Here is a 21,004-nt window from a genome sequence, read left to right on the forward strand (position 1 = left end):
TTTTCCCTACCCTCAGTCCTTGGCAACCATTAATCTGATTCCTGTTCCCGTAAATTTGACTTTTTCAGAATGTCATGTAAATGGAATCAAACAGGAGCGTTTTGTGTCTGGCTTATTTTAATGCTTTTGAGATTCATCTATGTTGTTGCATGCATTAGTAGTTCATTCCTTTTTATTGGTGAGTAGTATAGTCCTTTGTATAGATACATCACAATTTGTCCATTTAGTTCTCAGTTGATGGATAATGGGTTACTTCCAGGTTTTGGTAATTATTAATAAAAATGCTTAAAACATTTGCATACAAATCTTTGTATAGACATAGGTCTTCATTTCTCATGATAAACCCTTGGGAGTGGAATTGCTGGGTATAAGTTTAACTTCATAAGAAATTGCCAAACTTTTCCTAAGTGCCTATACCATTTTGCATACCAGAAATATACACAAAATTTGTCTACTGGTAGTCTTATTTGATATGTCCAAAGGAAAGGAATTATTTTTTCTGTTTCAGTGAAACACATTACTAGAATCTTCAGAGGTCACATTGAATCTGTAGATTACTTTAGGTAGTATGGACATTTTTAACAACTTTTTTTAACTCTTCCGATGCATGTACATGAGATATCTTTCCATTTATTTGGGTTTTCTTCCATTTCTTTCATATAAGTCGTACAGTTTTCAGTGTACAGATTTTTTTTACCTCTTTGGTTAAATTTATTCCTAAGTATTTCATTGTTTTTGTTGCTATTGTGAATGGGATTGTTTTCTTTATTTCTTCTTCAGATATTGCATTGTTGGAAATGCAACTGATTCCTGTATGTTGATTTTGCATTTTGCTACTTTACTGAATTTATTGATTCATTCTAATAGTTTTTTTGTGTGTGTGTGTGGCATCTTCAGGAATTTCTGTATATACCATATCATTTACGAAGACAATTCTATTTCTTCCTTTCTGATTTAGATGTCTTTTATTTCTGTTTCTTGCCTGACTACTCTGGCTAGAACTTCTAGTACTATGTTGAATAGAAGTGGTGAGAGCGAGCGTTCTTGTGTTGTTTCTGACTCTATAGGAAAAAACTTTAACCTTTCACCACTGAGTATGCTGTTAGCTGTGGGCTTGTCATTTTGGGCCTTTATTATGCTAAGGTATGGTCCTTCTATACTCAATTTGTTGAGAATTTTTATCATGAAAGGATGTTGTATTTGGTCAAATGTTTTTTTATAACTATTGAGATAATCACATAATTTTTATATTTCATTATATTAATGTGGTCTATCACATATGTTGATTTGCGTATGTATAACCATTCTTGCATCCCACAGATAAATCCTACTTAATCGTGGTGTAAAATCCATTAAGGAGCTGTTGAGTTTGGTTTGTTTATATTTTGTTGAGAATTTTTGCATCTATAGTCATCAGGGATATTGGTCTGTAGTTTTCTTTTATTGTTGTCTTCGGCTAATTTTAAATTTTGGGTTGTTTTCTTATTACTGAGTTGTGAAAGTGTATGTTCTAGATTCAAATCCTTTTATATACATGTGTTTTTCAAACATTTCTCCAAGCACATGGTTTGTCTTTTCATTTTCTTAACAGTATCTTTTGAAAATCATAAGTTTTAAATTTTTGGTGAAGTTCAATTTATCAGGATTTTTTGTGTTTTTCAATTTATACTTTTGTGTCTTATCTAAGAAATCTTTGCCTAATCCAAAGTTCTATCTTTGCCTCTAAAAAGTTTATAGTTTTGGAGTTTAGATCTAAGTCTATATAGTCCATTTTAAGTTAAATTTTGTATATAAGAGAGATGGAGAGATAGAAGAAATGCAAGATCGCAAAAGAGATAAAAAATTAGAAAAAGAGTTCATGATGATAGAAATAAATTTTTTCTCCCACTAAAACAGAAAGAAAAATTAAAACAAAATTTTAAGTGAGGGAGTGAAAATTTAAATGGTTTCACACTTCTTGGCCTCCATTTTCTTAAAGGAGACGGGGCTGGGAATAGGTTGGAGAATGATGACCAAGATCTGGAACAGAGTCTGTGGAGACTGGGGAAGTAACCAGCAACAAATAAGAGGACAGCTAAAGGATGTTCAAGGCCCAAGTGAGTCTGGAAACCTTGAAACTGTAGTTGTTCCAATTGCACAGTTCGGCAAATTTTCTTAGTTGTATTGCTCAACATCGTCAGTGTGGAAGAGACAAAGGCCAACACATGGAGGGACTTGGCAGAGGAAGGGGGATGAATTCATTTAGATATTGATGAGAAGTTGGAGTTGTGGTTAGACAGGAAAAAAAAAACAGCACCCGGGAGTTACTAATAGAATGAGACAACATTCTATTGTATAAGAAGGGATACAAGAACTAGAAGTCTGGGTGAGGTTGAAGAGCAAACCACAAATTCAATGATGATTCTGTGCTTTTTGTTCATGGGAATCAAATCACTTATCAGTTAGGATGAATTTGGTTGCAAGGAAAGTCTACCCAAATAAAAATGGCAAGTAAGAGAGGTATGGGTTTTTTTCACCCCATTTTCTCACATAACTGGAAGCCTAGAGGTAGTAAATTCTGGAAATAGTTAAATAAGTGGCACAACTACATCGAGATTCTGGGGCAATATCTCTGCTATTGTCTTGGTTACCCTCACAATTGCAAAATAGCTACCAGAGCTCGGAGCATCATATCTTTTTATGGTCATATTCAAAGGTAAGAAAGAAGAAAAGGATTTATGCTCATGTATCTCTCTGTTAACATGGAGGAAAATCTTTCCTAGAAGTTCTATCTCCACTAGATTTCTCTCAGTTCTTATTGGCCAGGACTGAATCACATGCCCATACTATACTGCATGGCAGTCTAGAAAAGCAAATAACACAGTTCCCAGTTTCTATAATAGATAATGGCTCTGCCAGCAAGGTCAAAGGGCTGTTGAATACTCAACTAGCAGTGTCTGTCACATCATTCTTTTAGAAAAGTACATTAGTATGACAAAATCTACAGCCATGATAGGAACCTAAGATATAGTTCCTAGCCTTCAAGAGAGGCTTCACATTAATCATATATCACAGATATAATTTCAATCACCTTTCAGTGTTTTCCTGGAGAAAATTTTTATAAAGATGAATAAGAAAATTCTCTAGCTTAGAGTCTAGAAAGGAAGCAGAAATTCATAATCACAATATGCAATATGTTGTAGGGCTTAAGGTGGTACATGACAGGATCAGTGAAGAAAGCAACTAATTACAGCTTGACATACTAGTTGGAAGATATAGGATTTGAGTCCACTCAGGAAAAAGACGTTCTAGACTAAGAAAACAAAATCAGAAAAGAAAAGGGTAAGATTCATAAGTTATAAAATACAAGATTTATCCTTGAAGCATCACATTTTTCATGTGGTGATAGCATAGGGTTTTAGAGACAAGGGCATGAGGCAATAGGCCTCTGGAGGTGGCCTGGGGCCTCACTGTGGAAGGCTGCATAAAATAGCAAGGAGGATGGACTTCATCCTGTAGGCAGTGGAGAGCTATTGCAGTTTCTTAAGAGGCAAGTAACTAATATAAATCTGTTTAAAAAGGATTCATCTAGAGGCCATGTGTAGAGGGAAGAGATGAGATATAGGGATTAGGTAGAAGATTTTGCCATGGTTATGGCTATAGCGTATGAGCGTAAACATGGGCTATGGCAGTAAGAGGAGAAAGAAGAGGATGAATTCAAGAACCATTTCAGAGGGAGATGAAGGAAACGTGTCTTGAAAATATTATTACCATAAGATTCTTGTCTTTGCAAAAGACTACCCCTAAATCAGCCTTTGAAGACCTAAGTCATAGAGTGATTCCTGCTGCTATGGTGCGATTTTTTTTCCCTCTAATGACAGTTGGAATAACTTCTGCTAACTATGGTAACAGTGAAGAGCAGTCCATGACAATCAGAAGTCATTATTCCATAGACTATTCACCTAACGAAAGATCACTACCATTTATGAAGTACCTACTAAGCATCAGTCTCTGCACTGGTGCTTCATGTATTTTCCTACAGATTTTTACATCAATCCAGAAAGGAATAATTTTCCCATTAATCAGTGTGGAAAATAAAACCAATAGGAGGAAAATAACTTGCCTGGGGTTACTCAGGACATCCCAAGTCCAAGCATTTAACCTGATGGAGATTATGACGAAAATGTACAGTATCTTCTGAACATTTACTAAAGCATTTGCCTTTTCAGGATAGCTAAATTTTTACTGTCTTTTCCTTTTACTTAAAAAATATCTTCCTCTTATCTAATCTCTTGTCTTACTAATATACATCCAAATACATTGCAAATATTTCTGAAAAAATGATTTCAGCATTAAGCCTTCCATGTACTTCACTGCTTTGATTTCAGTCCACAGTAATATATTAGATGATGCCCCTAACTTGTCTGCTTGTGCTGAGCTTGGATCTTTTGTGTTTCAATTAACAAAATATTATTTGAGGTCAGCGGGGGGAGTTGGCTGGTAGGCAACAGATTGGTTTCAAATATATTGCCATCTTTCTCGTCACAGTGTTTGGACAATTATTTGAATAGTTTATTGTATTTTGCTCTTATTTTATTAAAAGAGTAAAAATATAAAATAAAAGTGTTAATAATAAGAATTGGTCTTATAAACAATACAACCATGCCAGTCAGAAAGGAGTGAATCTTTAGATTTAGATGCTTTTTAGACTTAAACTAGTTAATTTTTATTCAGTCAATGGAAAAATACAAAATTGAGAATGTGAGTAAAATTCTAGAACCATGTTATCAAAGATTATATCTAAGAAGTTTATATATATATATCTCTCTCTTATAAATATAACTTTTGTATGTATACATGAGATTATATCTAAGGCATTGTATATAGTATAAATATAAATTTGTATGTATGCGTATGAGTGTGTGTGTATATTTACATATATATATACATATACATATATTTATTTATACTCTAGAATAAAATCCTCCCTTAAAGCACAGTTATACTGTTTAGTTTTTACATATTTTATTTTAATTCACATTTTCACAAACTTTATACAAAAAGGGACTATTTGCCTCTCTTTGCATTCAAAGCTCTCCAATCACAAGGTCTTATTTAAATAACTTCTCTCGCTTTTTCCTAGCACCCACCTTAATCCTTTATTCTTAAAGGAAATCTGACTCTGCTGTTCCTCTGTGTGTCTCTAACTTTTCCTCTCTGTTCCAAACTGCAGGTCTCTCCGCTTCAGCTCTTTCCATTAGCTGTACTTTTTCATTTCTCCTAAAATGTTAGCTAAATGTGTAGATTATTTTTCTTCCCAAAGTGATCCCAAACGCTTTTAAACAAAGAGATTAGGAATATGTTCAGCACAAAGAAGTAAGAATTCAAAATAAATTTAACTCATGTGTTAACAGGTGACCCCTGTTTCTTCATATTTTATTACATGTGGGTTATTTCATGTTCATACTGTCTAGATCATTAGAACTATTAGAATTCCTCTGCCTGGCACAGTCCTGAGAATCCTGTTATAAGCATCCAATGTAATATTAATAAAATTTAGTGAATAGTGCACACAGAGAACTTAAATTCCAGTCAAACTTCTGCCCTTGTTATAATAACAAACACAGCAAAATCTTGTTCATTTTAGACTTAGTAGAGAGAAAAATCTAAATTAATGAAATGTCCGAATTAGAGATTTTTATAAAGCTAAATCTTCATATTACTTTTGTATACCTAGAGTAACTTGAACTGTTAGATATGGAGATTCCTTAATCAGAAGCCCTTATTTGCCTACTTTGGGTAGTTAGTACGACCTATTTACATATAAATAGTAAATTGCACTTATTCCCTTAAAAAAAATTTCTTCTTTTATATAGGCTAACATCCTAACAAATAATCACAGTCTCACTTAAGGGACTAATTTTCTCTTTTAAAATAACATTGTGAGTTATTCCTTCCAAGAATAGTTTTGTTAGAGATTTACATTTTATTTTAATCTTGATAATTAGGGTTACATTCCTGACAAAATTAGAAACAATCAAAAAGGGATACACTGAATTAAAATAGTGTATATGATTTCAACTTTGAGGGACAGGGTCGAACATTGTCTTCAGCTGTGGTAACCCTCAATCTATCACTTTTAATTTATCATAAACAATTGGGTGGTAGTTTTGTTATATTATCCAGTGTATGGGCCTTGGAGTTAGAAAAACAAATCAAGATTATACTGAGGACTGTATACTGAGAATTTGCAGATTTTTAAATACTTATACACTGATGCCTTTCCTCCACCCAAATTTCTTAGGAGTAAAGTAAAGGGAGAGCAAAATGTCATGTAAAACCCACAGGGTTTAGAGTAAAATGACTAGTTTTTATCTGGAGCACAAAGCACTGTGACTTTAGATAAGTCACGTAACTTTTCTGAGCCTGTTTTCTAGCTACAAAATGATACTTCTAACCTCAGAGTATTAAGTTCAATCATACATGAGAAAACGTTTTGAAAACTGTTTAGTACCATTCAAATGCTAGACTAAAAATGGAGAAACATTTAATTTGCATTTTATTGTTTTTAAAATAGAACTGTTCTTGTCTTGGCCTTGGAGAAAAATTTTCTCTAACACTTGGCATTTTTGAAAAACTAATAATAAATGCTTCCATCCATGGTTGACTCATAATTATTTCATACTTTTGTGAAGTATGAAATAATTATGGGAAACATGATAGAAAGTAGTGATTTTAGACAAATTGTGAAATCACTCCTACATTTGTGACAACTTTTTGATCAGGAAAGCATTCTTGTGTAGATGCAATATGAAGTTTAAAGCTGTTTTCAATGAAATATCAAAAACAACTTTTAGCTATGTTGATAAAAATAAATTTGCATTACATTTGGCTTAACACAAACTAAAGTTTTACAAAGATAATTGAGTAATAGGATCATGAGGAGAGATGACAGGAGAGAATTGAAGGGAAGACAGCTTTAAAATTTTTTTTTTGTATTTGTACATGAATGAAAACCAAAATAGTGACTATTGACTAGACTCGATCATCTAACTCCAATAAATGATTTGTTTATCGTTAGCAGGACTCTAAGCACTGAATGAAGAATAGCAACAAAGCGAGAAAGTAAACATGTAATAATACATCACCTGTGGGAGCTCAGAAATTTAGAAATTTCACTCTGATTGAAATGACAATCATTTCCTCATTGTCAAAATCTCCTCTGAGAGCCTGCTGTCTACAGACAGGAATGGCATTCCTTCAGGGGCCTTGCACTGCTGTCTGACCACCTTAAAGAGAAGCAAAATAACTAGTCTGCAGAAAGGAAAACAGAACAGGTGTGAAACAAGCACAAAGTGGGACTAAGAAACCAAGCAACTCAAGGGAGAGAAGGAATGAGAGAAAGACAGAAAGTGGGAGAGGGAGGAAGTCTGACCAGGAATGCATACTTTCTTCAGTTGGGTTCTGTGTAATGTCTTAAAATAAATCTCCTTTCCTTTACTCCCCTGGCTTCAGTGTCTTTTGGTTCCTCAGAACCAAAGGATACTTTAGTAAGATATTCACTGATTGGACTAGAGCCAAAAGTAAAAAAAGTAAACAAGAAAGGCACTGAAAAGTCAGATTGCATTTCCAAAATACTATATATTAAAAGCTCACGTGACACTAAAAGCCTTTCATTGCTTTTTAATTTTTTATAACAGCTTTATTGAGATATAATTCACATACTGTAAAACTCACCCTTCTTTTATTGCTTGTTTACTTTTAGTTTTTTTAAATTCCACCAAACTTCCAGATATAGCATCCCAGTCTACAAATAGCCTTAACAACAAAGAGAGAAGGGTTAGTAGAAGCAAGCCAACTATAGCAATAAAAACAGTTGACAGCCTAGTAGCAAAGGAAGAAACCGAAAAACTATAAATGGGAGAACAATAATTCCAAAGAGAGAAAAAAGGAGCAATCTGGGGCTATGCTGAGTATTTTCGTTAGGCTCTTTTTGTTCCGAGAAACAGCTCAAGTTACATCTAATATTAGGGGAAGGAGTTATAAGGAATGAAGAAAACATGATCTTAGCCCCATGGGCCTCGTGGGAACCACGTAAGGCCAAATCACCAAGCCTCTGGAAGAACCGGCGATGTAGTGGAGCCAGACCACAGGAAGACTGGACCCAGGACGCCATCAAGAATCCAAGTTACCCCAGGACTTCGGTATCAGGAAGGAGTTTGCACATCATCACCTAGTGATCAGTTTATTTATGTGATTCAGCTCTCTCACTTGCTGGGCAGTGTCTTTTGGCTTCTTGGCCTGCCCTTAACTGGCTTCCTAGCCTCTCTTTGGAATTTGTAACCTGTCGGCTCTTAACCTGTCTCAACCTGCAGACTCGTTTCCTTTGCACAGAATGGTGCCTTCACATTGCTGAGAATTCCAAAGTCTTTAGGTGGGGCCTGAACTTGGCAGTGGCCGGAATCTTTACCAGATGCAACACCTTCGCCATGCCCTCCTCCCTCATTTCCACAGCAGCCTGCTGGTGTTCGCATTTGTGACTCCCGCTCTCTAACTCTCTTCTACCTCACAGCTTCTGCCCATCATCACATCTGCTTCTGCATCACTTTTGCTTTCTTTACCCTATTATCTTTCTCTATACATCCTTTCAGCTCCCAGTGCTAACCGGTAATTCCTAGTTCAAATTCCCCAAAGGGAGGATCTGGACCAAACTGCCCATTTTTGCCTAAACTTTCCCCACTGGTTCATATCATACACTGCTGGCCAGCCCAGAGCATGGCTGCTTTAAGGTGTCCTCTCCGCGACATCAGCTGTGGCTGAGGCTCTGCAAGGCCCGCCCCAGGCCACAGCAGGGACTATGAGCAGTGCAGCTCCCTTTAGAAGAGGCTGAGGGCAAAGTGGCCGCTGTAATTGTCTAGTGCAGTAGGTCAGAGTGACTTAACTCTAAACCTCAAAAAGCCTTCCCTAAATAAAGTCTATGACACTAACATGGAGGCTTTAAGAAAAGGGTAAATTGTATTCAATGTTCTTTAAGGAAGAAGTAATGTCTATAATATATTTTGGAATAATTTCCACTGAAAATTATACAAGTTAAAATAATGAAAGATATCCAATGTGTACTCAAATATTTGAGAAATCTTAGACATATATTTTTGTAATCTCATTTTCCTTTGAAATAGGAATTAGTCCTAGAAAGTTGTTAAGAACAGAAGTCCTGAAAGTTCTAATCCTGGCTCTGCCAATTTAGCAGCTGCCAAAGTCTTTAGTAATACAGTGCCTTAATTTCCTCATCTATAAAGTGAGGGTGATAGTGGGACCTATGTTGTAGAGTGGTGAGATTGAATGAAACAATCCAAATAAAGCCTTTAGAATGAGAACCTGGTACATAGTGTTAAAATTGTTCATTATTATTATTGCCGATGTTGTTTGCTATTATTTTATAAATAAGGAAGCTATGTACTACTACATTAGTAGAATTTTTATAATGGTGGAGATTTCCAATTTGTACATATTTATTCTCTTCTTTGACATTCTGTTCTAGATATGTCACACAAATAATGTGTTGCATTTCCATATGAAAAAAACTGCTTCAATCAGCTTGCCATACTATATAGCCACAATATTTTGTTTGGGTATATTTGGGCTGGTTTTAACCCTAGTGCTGGTCTGTCTATCCATTAGCTTATCTTGGTGCCTAGACTGAAAGTCAACACATGCAAGGCAATCTTTAGAGCAGGCTCCGATGCAGATAGTTGTCAATTTGTAAATAAACACCTTTGAAAAACAACAAAGGCTACAGCTGAAGACAAAGGATTTATCTAAAGACAGTCTCTTTGGAGACTCTGACCAGTTCTAGGATGCCTTCCTGCCTGGAAACAAGACAGGAGAGTGCTGGAATGGGTGCACGCCAAAGAGCTGGGGCTTGAAAGGAGTAGGACCTAGTGAAACCATTAGAATCAGCTAGGGAGCTTTAGAAAACGTATCAATGGGCCAATTAAACTCTAAACCTCAGAGGTGAGGCAGGGAAAGGGAGGGAGCAAACAGCCATAGTTTTTAAAGCTCCCCAAATGCTTATAATGCACAGCGAAGGTTGAGAACCTTACTGTTCTAGGGCTTTCCTCTAATTTGCTTCTGCCACTGAGCAGGGCCTCCTCAGAAGAGAAGTGTCCAGGCAAGAACAGAAGAAAGGAGAAAAGAAGATATTGCCCAAAAAGCTGCTCATCATAGCAGCCTCCTCGGGAGTTGGCCAGGCCTTACCCTCTGCTTAGCACTGTGTGGAAACCAAGTGGGAAGAGAAAATAAGATTATGATTATTTTTGCCTGCCTTCACAGTTAGAGAATTAATATTAATGCACAAGAAATGATGGCAGAACCGTGAAGCATTATAGTGCGTCTGTGATTAAAAGGATGTGCTCTTGAGAGTTCAGCCAAGGGTGAGGCAAAGTTTGACAGGGAGAAGATAGAACCTCCGGAGGATGAGAAAGGTCTGGGCACAAAGAGAGAATGAGGAAGACAGTTACAAGAACAGTGAACAGAATGAGCAGAGTCAAAGAAAGGGCGTAGTGTGGCACAAACAGTGACAGAACCACTCCAGCTAGGGTGCAGGATGCTCCCGGGGAGTAGTAGGAAATACACTCGGATTATATAGCAGAATGGGGCCAAATTATAACGAGCTGGTATTCCAGCCTGGGTAATTAAAACATCATGCAATAGGGAATAGGAAATGTTGTAGGGCCTTGAGTAATGTTTTAGAATAATCTAACAGAGTACTGGATGAGACCAGAGGTGGCAAGACTGGGTAATACAAATTGTAACAATAATATCAATGTGAGAAAAACACACACACACACACACACACACACACACAGTAGAAACAGATAAAGAAGAAGAGTAAATCCTAGAAATAGTTTACATTCTTTTTGAGTGTGCTTGTTTTGATTTTGATTTTTATCAGATTATATAATATATGCACATTATAAAATTTGAGAAATCATAGAAAAGAAAAAGAAGAAAAATATCATGCATAATGTCTCTAAACCTAAGTAATTACTGCTTTGACATATTTCTTTCCAGTTTTTCATATATTTTTATGCAGTTGTGATTTCACTGCCTAGCAATTTTGTATCCTGTCTTTAATGTAACCATGTGAGAATTTTCTCATGTCATTAATAGCTTTAAGCTTCATTTTTGTAGCTACGTGGCCTTTGTTGGTACAGGTGCACTGTGAGGTTCTTGTAGGACAACAGCTTTCAGATTGCCTTTAATTCTTCCCCTGTTAAAATAGGGCTGCATAGAAGTACATCTCTATGCATCAATCTTCGGCTATCTTAATGGTTTTATCCCTAGGATAAATTCTTAGACATGCCATTACTGAGTGAAGATTTTTTTTTTTTTTAATTTAAAGCTCTTGCTACTTACTGAGAATTTGCTTTCCAAAATTATTAAGCTATTGGCACTCCTGTCAACAGAGTATAGCAATACTGGTTTCACTCTAATTATCTTTGCTAATTTGCTGGAGTGAAAATTAAACCTAATTTGTATGTTTTCTTATTTGTGAAGTTGAACTTTTTATGTGCTTATTAGTCAATTGTATTTCCTCATTTATGAATGGTCTATTTATTTTCTTTCTCCATCACAAAAATAGTAAGGAGGAACAAATTTTAAGACTTACCAACATATCAAAGATGAAAAGGACAGAAGGTCAAAGTTGTCATGTTATTGGCAAAAATAAACAAAATCGAATAAAAAAAGACCTCATAAACAAAATGAAAAATTAAATAGCAATCTAGAGGGAAAAAGTAAGATATATGACCAAAAAACCAGGCTAATTTCCATAAAATATAAAGAGTTTATATCAATCGATAGGTCAATGACCCAGTAGAACAGTGAGCAAAGGACATAAATGAATGGTCCTAGAAGAGGAAATACAAGTGGGTTTAAAACACAAACAGATACTCAATCTCATTCACAATAAAACTTACAAGTTAAAATGAAAATGGGACAATATTTCACTTGACACATTTGCAAAGACCAAAATGTTTAATAATGGACTTTGTCAAGAAGATGTTGGGAAACAGGCATACATCTGTTGTTGATAGACTGTTCATTTATATGATCACTTTGGGGAATAACTGGACAATTGATAGATATCAATATGGAAAATGGACATATCCTTTGACCCAACAATTCCACCTTAAAGAATTTATCCTACAGATAATTCATAATATCAATGAAATAATATATAACCCAGATAATTATTGCAAATATGTTTGTAAGGGCATAATATTGGAAATAATGATAAGCACATCAATAGATTATTTAAATAATATATGGTGCATCTGTACTGTTGAATATTATGCATTCATTAAAAAAAAAAAACAGTATTCCTTTGTAGGTACCGATATACATTTCTCTAAATATATCGTTGAGCAAAAATGCAAGGTGCAAAGACTTCCACTCTGTAGAAGGAGTAGGGGCGGGGAGATTATATATACATCTGCTTATATGTGCACAAACTTATTTTGGATTAATATGTAAGACACTGATAATAGTCGCCTTGGGGAGGACCCCTGAGAGGACAGAAACTGAGAGGTGGAGGTAAAAAAGAGAATTTTCACTCTTTTGCTTCTTTTGAATTTTTTATCGTACACCTGCGATGGGAAAATGTGACTGTTAAGAGTATGACGATGTCTTTCCTACATTGTGTCAAATCAAGGTTCAGAAGGGCAGCTTCTTGGATTCTCGCCAAGTTATGATTCAAATAAATCTGCATCAGTTATTCTTCCCTGGAATGTAAGAATGAGATGACAGGAGCTCTGAACGTTGACTTCCCATTCAAATCACCTGCATCTAGCCCAGCTGGGTGATGCTTAATAAATATATCTTAGATGACTGAAGTTAAGAGCCACCGAGAGAAACAGACAGATCAATGTGCAAGGAAGACTCAGAGACCAAAAGAATTTGAAGTTAAAAGAAGTTTCTTTGCAAAAATGTTGCAAGGAAGTCAGACTTCAGAAGGACTGGCTTAGCCCCAGCCTGCCCCTTGCGTGCCAGTGCTGAGTGTCTGCACCAATGTCGAGAGGATTGTGGAGAGATAAAGCTGGAGAGGTAGGCAAGGCCAAGTAGCAGTGGGCCCTGGACACCATGCAAAGGAGTGAAAAGAGAGAGAGAATTTTAGAAAGAAACTGAAAACACAAATACATCGTTCAGACTACTTTGGCTTCAAGAGACAGTGATCTAAACCAAAGAGGGAATTTATTGGCTTGTGTAACTGGAAAGTTCAGAGAGTCAACAATATCATCAAAATATTCTTTCTCTTTCTCCACCTCCCATACCCACTGTCTTGTGTTGACTTCAGGCTCTTGCAGACTCTTTCCACATGCTGGCTTCTGGCAACTCCAGTTTTACGATAAGCAAATAAGTGGCCCTAGAAGTTCCTAACAGTTCCAGTAAAAATCCTAGAACTGATTCTTATTGGTCAAGTTGGGTCACATGCCCATCCCTGAAATAATCACCGTTTGAAATTCTAGTAGGCCAGGCAAAGGTTATTTATGATCACCCCTAATTGGGGCAGTTAACACCACTCTAATCTTAGGAACCAACAGTGAGGGAGGGGTTGTCCCCCCAAAAAAATCAGGATGCTGTTTCCAAACACAAAGATGCTGACCAGGTTAAAACTCCACTCTAAACAAAAACAAAAGATCAAATGCAGATTGTTCCCTTTTTTAAGAATAAAAATTGGAAAGACCCTTTAGAGAAAGAAAAAGTTATGATGCTAGAGAAGGCGGGGAAGATTGTGGGAGCAAACCTTGGAGGAAATGGGAAGGGATGGTGTACAGGTGGAAACATGGGTAGTTGAGAATAATTATGGATTCCTGGGAATAGGAAAGACTTTGGACACCACCTAATCCAGCTCCCCTCCTCCTCTAATAGGAGCCTCCTCTCCCCACTCCATACACACAAATTAGGGTCCCTCACAGGACCATTCAAATCTACTTGGACATATTCAGTAATGGATAGTTCATGATTTTGGAAAGCATTTAATTATGTTGTCATATAGGTTTGATTCCCTAAAATGTCTTCTTTTCATTGAGCTAAAATCTAGTTCTCGTTTTTCCGTGTGGATTAACAAACCTTAAGGCTGCCGCTTCATCAGATGATCCTTTAAGTGTTGGAAGACTGTCCCAGTATTTTCTCTTTCCGTCAAACTCAACAAGTTCTTTTGACTGCGTATTGGGCAGCGGGGTTTCCAGATTTTTCAACAGCCTGATTGTCTTTCTCTGGATTCATGCTCTTTCGTATGTGTCTCTCTTTAAAAGGTGCTTAAATATAAGCCTCCACATGAAGCCTGACCACTGCTGAGTTCAGGGGGGCTATCTTTTGTTTTTGCTCTCTTTATCTGGACACTATACGATTGCAATTTAAGATTTCATTGGCTTTTTTTTTGCAGCATTGCATCACAACTCATTCATTTTGAACTTGTTACACACAAAATCTCCAGGTCTTTTTTCTTATGAGTGGTTGCCAAGTCAGGCCTTTTGTAATTATGCAAGTGGTTTTTGTTTGTCTGTTTGTTTGTTTGAGCCAAGAGAAGGGAACTTCCTAATTTTTTCTTTTAAATCTCTTGTTGTTTCTTTCAGACCTATCCTGTTAGTTGCCATGACAAAATTGCCCCTTGGTAACCAGGTGGTTTAAGGCCTGTGGACCTTGCTGCAAAAGAAGGGAACCCTCTGGCACTCCATTGACACAACTGGTCTTTCAGTTTATGCATGGGCCAGCTCTCATGTCTGATTCCTGAATAATCTCGTTTCTATTTCTTGCCGATGCCTTGGTCACATGTTGCACCACTAATAAGTGGGCAGCCTTTCTAGTTCATAGCTTGTGTGTGTACATGTGTACCAGATGATGTGCTTTGACCTGTGGTTTCAGGTCAGTCGCAGACAGCCTTTGCCCTCACTTTAGCTTTGTGTCAGTTGTTCTGGATGAGTGGACACTTTGGTGCCAGTAAGCTGTTCCACCCCTCTCTCATGGCCAATGAAAGGGTAGCAGCCAGGACAGCTCCAAGGGAATTTGCAATCAGTCACATCTGGCTTGTGCTTTAGAGCAGAGCCTGTTAGGCAGAGCCCTAACTAACCAACACCATGTAGCCAAACGGTTTCATGAGCCTTTGACCCAAGTTCCAGATTCCTAAATGCTCTAACCCACAACATTCTTCTTGGAGCTGAAACTTTCTGTACTGTAGCTGTGTCTGGCAGGGGTGGGGGGTGGAGGGGGAGTGGTGGGCGGGAGGAGAAGGTCCTGATTCCCTTATGACCCTTCATCTGGTTCATAGAAGACTTTTTCATGGGGCTATATATCTGCTTCCAGAATTTCTAAGGGCCTCCCTGATCTAAGATTTGCATACCTATTTGATGTTTTAAGATACTAATATCTAGAAGCCTTCTCCTACACATCACTCCAAGCCCCTTAGACTAAACCCTTTGCATATACAGACAAACTTCAAAGTGAACTAAAATTCACCTTGTCCTTTGGACTTGATGATGTTGACTTCTGACCTCTCCCTGTTAGGGGCTAGCTCTTTTGCTTCAATTCATCTCCACTGCTCTCTTCACCCCAATACTGCACTCCTGTCAGCTTGAGCCTGCTTCTCCACCAAGAGTTCCTAAGTACTTGAGGCTATGAGAAAGTGCAATTATGATAATTAAAGAAAATGTGCAACTGGGACACTGCGGGTATGGACAAAAGTGGAGCCTCTCCCCTAACCCAAAGGAGAAATGTACCTTGTGCTTGGTAGGTACCAACTACCCTTTCATCCTGTCTCCTGTAAGGCATGCATGCATTCAAGACCAAAGGCAGTTGCCTTTAAAGAAAGACAGAGGTCTCAGATTCTCACTATAGCATAGGACTCATACCTCATATATTTGAAGTACCTACCTGTTCGTCAGGAGTTATTTCTCAGTTTTCCCACAAATCTCTATAATAGCTCACTGTCAGATTGTGTCAACAGCAATAAAGAGATGACATATTTGTGCTTCTTGCTCTTGTATTCTGCATCACTGAAGAAGAAATGCTGGCTTGAAGAGCAATGGTGAAACAAAACCATCAATGATGCTCTCATCACCTTTCCAAACTTGTTTTGTGTAATACCCTTTTATATTATTTTAAAAAGAGGAACCAGATGTTTTCCTAAGGGGAAATTTCTAACACCCTCTTTCTGAAAAATAAGACACAAGGATTAACGGACATATGCTCAGGATTTTCCAGATTATGACCACAATAAAATAACAGATGACATCACCTACGGAAGAAAGGTTTTCATGACTCAGTGCAATAGATAGTGTATAAGAAGTAATTACTAAATATAACAGGAAATGTTGTAAGAATTCTTAGATACTGAAACACTCTTCTTTGCCAATCCAAAATTAGTAGATCAAAAAAAAATAATTTTCTTTATATTCATTAAACAATCTAAGATTAAAAACTAAAAACCCAAGCCTAGATATGTGGGACTTTTCCATAGCAAAATAGAAAGTATCTGGAAGGCAATCTAAATAAAATCATTTAAGAAGTCATGCTGACATATCTGCTGAGGAACTGTTCACCAGAATGTTTAGACCAGCTCCAAAAATGTCAATCCACTGGCTTGTATGCTGATTATTTTGGGACAGAACCCAGATTTCAGAAGGAAAGAATATAAGATAGCACTCAAAGAAACTGAATCTGAAGATATTAGCAAATGTACTCAGCTTTTCTTTCATCAAAGAAAGTCAAAATACAGCTTTGGATTTGTTACACACAGTTTAAAGGGTTTAAGATAAATATCATTTATTTCAAAATAGAAAATATCAAGAATCACAAGGAGTAAGGTATTAGAAGAGGAAAGAAGAGGATGGATTCAAGAGCTCATGGGACAGAAAATAAGACTGGCCTTCCCCTGAGTTAGGAGTAGTAGAGAGACTTGAAGAAGAGGCAGAGGGAGAAGGCATGTAGAAAAGGAAGATGAGAGGGTCGATGCTTCCCCCAAGGCCCAGATGTTTTTAGTGAAGGAGGAAGGGCAAGAAGCTACCTTTGTTTCCCTCGCCAGACTGTAAAATCTGTTAGGGTAGGGACTGGATCTGTTTTGTCCCTTACAGTAATACCCACCACTTAGCCCAGTGTATGGCATATTGTTGATTCCCAATTAGTATTTGCTGCATAAAATGAATGAGCGTGGGCATAGGGACTTAGAAGAGTGGGAAATGCTGGGAATAGCTACGTTAGGAGTCAACAAGAAGTGAATAATGGGGTTGCAAATTTGAGGTTAGATGGTATGCATTTAAAGCAAATCGGCATTTTTCTGAAGTTCAGAAGCAAGAACAGAAAAGCAGACAGATGGGAATTGCCATGGCCAAGAGAGTAGAATGGAAAAGGGGTGAGAGGATCTATACACAAGAGCAATGGAGGCCAGGCTGAAGATGGGGTCAAGGGTGGAGACAGAGTAAAAGCAACAACAGACTGTCAAGGTCACAAGATTACAAGTACTTCTGAGAGTTTTAGGCAAAGAGCCTCTTTAAAACACCAGTAGAGCATATAGCTTTGTAACAGGGTAAGCATCCAACTCAAATTTTTACTCTAAATTCTGCAAGTCAGACTATGTCTGACTCGTTTTCCTTTGTAACCCAGTTTGTTAATTAAATGCATAAAAATAAGGAGGAGAGAAGGAAGGAAATTAGTTAAAGACATGATTGACATGTGTTATGTCTATTAAAATTATGAGTTATTCAGATTTTTATGTGTGCATAAATGTATATAAATGTTTGAATGTGTGCATAATACTACTCGCAAATACACATTCCATCATAAACATCCCCAAATATTTTCTGCTATATTGGAATTGATAACCATGATTGAAAAATCTGTCAGTTAGTTGAATTGTGTTCTATCTTCTATGCTGCAGGATTGGGCCTAGATCTGGCAAATACTGGGCTTGAGGATCCAGGGAACAAAGAACCAAATTCCTGGGTATAGACATCTTGTCCAGAGGTGAGTTATTGAAAGGAAAGGGCCTAGACTGACAGAGTTTGACCAGGATCAAAGACCATGGGACTAGCCAGGTCAAATGGAGAGACAAATGGGCAGGTACCACACAGAAAGTCAAAATCCAGAATTACTGTGTTTACTTCTTTGGAAGACCCAAAAAATCAAAGCCTCTGCTAAGACCCTTCCTTCCCTTCAGGCTCTTAAGTTCTCTGCCTTCAGTATCAATCATATTTTCCCTTCTAGGATTTTCTATTTAAAAGATGGATCTTTTGAATTAATTTTCATATCACCTCTTGTCAAAATGTGTTATTATGAGGTTCTTTTTATTTTAATTGTTTTAAATTTTTAATGCCATTTATTTTTCAAAACCATTGACTCATATATTTAGGTTTCTCAGATTGGAAATTCTTTACTTGTGAAAAATCAATGCAAATGTACCTTAGAAGCCTAACTAAGAGAAAGCAGTGACTCATTGTTAGATGGGAGTGAGGTGGGAGTGTGGGTTGAAGGGAAAAGAGAATGAAAGGAACTTCCACTCTCCTCCAGATTTCCTGAGCCTTCAGAATGTAAAATGTAATATTTCCAGGGAATCCATTGTTCATTTTAAAGGAAAACAAAAATTCTACACTTGTGTTCCTATTGGGTTTATAAATCAGGAAATTATTAAGGTGGAAACAAAAGAAATACCTCTTTGTTACTGATCATCTACTTAGTCATCCAAGTCCTTGAGTTTGATTTTGTTGCCAATTTGAACCTCTGAAAATAGAATGTCTCAAGTATTGTTTCCAAATCCTCAAATGCTTGCTACTAAATTATTCCTTTTCTATTTAACACCTAAACACAGAGAAGATGATACAAAAGAACGGGTGCAACGTATGGAACCAACATTGTACAAAATCTGGATTGGGCAGCCTCCTCCTCTTGTTAAAAAAATAAATTATAATACAGCTTTAGTGTGTGGGAATTTTTATGTGAACAAAGCCATCTCAAAATCACAACTCTGTAGTAATTGTTCAGTTGCCCCCTCATGTTCTTGAGACTTAGGGTTTAAAAGTTTTTCTTTATCACAGAACATAAAACCCCTAAGAAACATTTGAAATTGAATACAGACCTCTGGCTCTGAGACTTCAGATATTTTTCTCCCTTGCTCAGTTATCCAACTATTTTAAAATCTTATTCTCTTTGATCATTGATAGGAATGTTGGCTTGGCACAGTCATTTTAGCTCCAAACTTGTGATGTTTTTTTGAAAACTCTCACGTATGAATTTCAACAAGTTGACCAAGGGTCCTTAATTCTCCTCCCAGCTCTAAGTATCATTTGATGCATTCGAAGTATTACATGTCATCTCTTGCCTATCTTTTTAGATCACACAGACTTTCAATTAGCTATTTTGGATTCTGACCACATATGCTAGGAAATAACTGTTTAAATATGCTCTTCTCCTAACACATTTCTGATGGGATTCCCCTGGCAAAGGTAGATGGGATTTTTTAAATTGGAAACCATACTAGAAACAGACTTGTTTTGGGTAATTGCTGATGAGTTTCCTGACTAGCATACATGGAGCTAAAGTGACAATGCCACTGAACAGAATAGATGGCAGAAAAGAGGGGTGAAAGATGGCACCCTACAAAAACAGGCTGTCCACTCGCAGCAGGAGTTAGTTCATACTCAGCTGGTCTCTCCCTACTGTCCTCTCTTCTGCTTAAATGTTTTGTATCTTCTTGCTGTTTCAGTGCTGAAATTCTGCCAAAAATATTAAACTCAATTTGAAAGAGAAAGGAAAACATAAAGATAAAATTTCCAAAAATTATAGGGAGGAATAGTGTTTCTTCTTCTTTAAAATTCAATCTTTCTATGACACACTATCCTCAATTAAAAGTCACGGAAACCAGTATCCACTCATCTTTAAAAAGACACTATTGATAATAGCTAATATTTATTGAGCTATTACTAAGTACCAGGAACTCCTCTAAATGCTTTTTTTACATTCGTTATTTTATCTAGTTCTCTCAGAAACTCCAGGAAGGATATACTTTTATTACCCTCGTTATAAAGATGAGGAAACAGATGCAATGGGATATTGATCTGCGAGAATTCATCTCCCTACACAGGCAAAACTTGGAGATATGGCGGGTTCAGATTCCAGACCACCGCAGTAAAGCAAACAAGGCAATAAAGAAATTACGAATTTTTTAGTTTCCAGTGCATATAAAAGTTGTCCTTGCTATACTATATTAAGCGAGCAATAGCATTATGTCTTTAAAATGTACATACTCTAATTTAAAAATACTTTATTGCTAAAAATGCTAACCATCATCCGCGTCTTTGGTGAGTCTTAATCTTTTTGTTGATAAAGGGTCTTGCCTCCATGTTGATGAAACACAATATCTTCAAAGCGCACTAAAGCAAAGCTCAATAAAATGAGGTATGCCTGTATTAATAATTTTAGACTCTTTATTAGAAGGGCTCTGAGAATCCCAATATGCATGTAGATATTTTTCACCCACTGGATATTAATTAACACTTATAAGAAGAGCAAAGTGAGGCCACAAGAGCAGTTATTAACTTTTAAAGAATTTCTTCAGTAATTCTGCTTCTAGAAAAACTCTCACAAAGGTGCAAAAAGAGACATGTATAGGAATCTCATTTATATAGCACTTAAAATGAACGAACTAGAGTTCCATGTATTAACATGGGTAGATCCTGAAAACAATTTTGAGTAAAGAAAAAAATTTTTGTTTAGTAAAAACTATGTTTAGAACATAAAACAACAGAATATGTTATTTGTGAACATAAACTTATGTAATAAGAAGATAAAGATGTCAACCAGAAAGGTAAAATTTCAGGATAACAATTGCCTTGGGAGGAAAGGAACAGGTCTGAGGAAGTAGGCTTTAACTCTATAATGACTCATTTCTTTTGCTTTAAAAAATAATAAAAATATGAGAAAATAATATTTGTTCTTTCAGGATCTACACGGGTTTCTTATCTTATTCACGGAA

The 21,004-nt window shown here is 36.6% G+C and overlaps 1 long non-coding RNA gene across 1 annotated transcript; it reads left to right on the forward strand.

The window, feature by feature from the left end:
* The first annotated feature begins 17,193 nt into the window (after nucleotides 1–17,193).
* LOC120595556 (uncharacterized) lies at nucleotides 17,194–18,950 on the forward strand. The gene is made up of 3 exons (XR_005650905.1): nucleotides 17,194–17,389; nucleotides 17,915–18,000; nucleotides 18,842–18,950. It is a non-coding gene; the product is annotated as an uncharacterized LOC120595556 (long non-coding RNA).
* The last annotated feature ends 2,054 nt before the right edge of the window (nucleotides 18,951–21,004 follow it).

This window comes from Pteropus medius, unplaced genomic scaffold (assembly GCF_902729225.1).
Source record: "Pteropus medius unplaced genomic scaffold, Ma_sr-lr_union100, whole genome shotgun sequence".
In the NCBI taxonomy this organism is placed as follows: domain Eukaryota; kingdom Metazoa; phylum Chordata; class Mammalia; order Chiroptera; family Pteropodidae; genus Pteropus; species Pteropus medius.